The sequence below is a fragment of the Oryzias melastigma genome, linkage group LG22 (assembly GCF_002922805.2).
Source record: "Oryzias melastigma strain HK-1 linkage group LG22, ASM292280v2, whole genome shotgun sequence".
NCBI classification, from domain to species: domain Eukaryota; kingdom Metazoa; phylum Chordata; class Actinopteri; order Beloniformes; family Adrianichthyidae; genus Oryzias; species Oryzias melastigma.
In genome coordinates this window covers 4,753,323-4,754,396 of record NC_050533.1, presented here as the reverse complement: position 1 = coordinate 4,754,396, position 1,074 = coordinate 4,753,323, and positions in this window count along the sequence as shown.

Sequence of the window (1,074 nt, the reverse complement as noted above, 5' to 3'; positions counted from 1 at the left end):
CATGACTTAGATCTCTGTCCAATGCATAGATCAGCTTAAAACCATGACCTTTGCAAAACTCTTTTTCCTTTTACTGGCTTTTATTCTAGGAAACTGCATGGTTACAGCATCCACTGATCAATATTTGGGGTTTTGTGTAACCAAATTTGATTACTCTCAGGTCAATAACCTAGAGTAGCTCACCAATCAACTTCTATCTCTGTGAAACTCCCTTCAGCTCATCCAAAAAAAAAAAAAAAAAGCCAATTCTCAGATAATCTTCCAACAACAAAAATCTAATTTTCTATTTTTCTGCATTAAAACCCATAAACTGATTCATATCAGTAAATCTGATCTAAAAAACTAGCTTAGATATTAAGTTGGTTATAAATCTGGACATTTGAACATCCAATTGAAAGCACACGTAATAGAAACTCCAGAAACAGGTTTAACTTTTCCAAAAATACGGGGTTTATTGACTTAACTGCAATCAATACTTACAAAAAAAAAAAAAAAAAAAGGAAAAAACAAACATGTTTTTCCATAAGAAATTACTGTAGTGAAAACACATGGCTGGAACAAAAAAGAAAAAAAAAATACATTCAACAGTTTTACTTTCTTTGTGTCAGACTGTTCACCTCCTCCAAAAACCACGGAGGGCGACACGGAACAAGCGACATAAAAACTGTCCTCCATTATCAATATAAAAAGGCCAAAGCGCCTTAGCTACCTGGAATGTATTCGATGAGGCACTTCCACTGGTTGAGAGGCACGTGGGGAGGGGGGGTGAGCAAGTGCATCAAGCATCCAATCAAATTAAAAAGAAAATCCATACTTTCCTCAACCATTTGGTCAAAGCTATTGCTTGTAATAACAGACTAGCATCTGAACACAACCAGTCCTCCAACTCACTGGACTGTCCTCAACAGGTGGATTTTTTTTCAATTTGGCACCCCTTTAAAAAAAACAAAAAAAAACTCCAAACAGGGAACTTGGTTAAATTAACGTCATAACAGTGAGCAACTGTTGCTGTCGGATCACTTTCTCGGGAATCGATCAAGCAAATCTAGTTAAAGGTGGAATTGCAGTCCGATG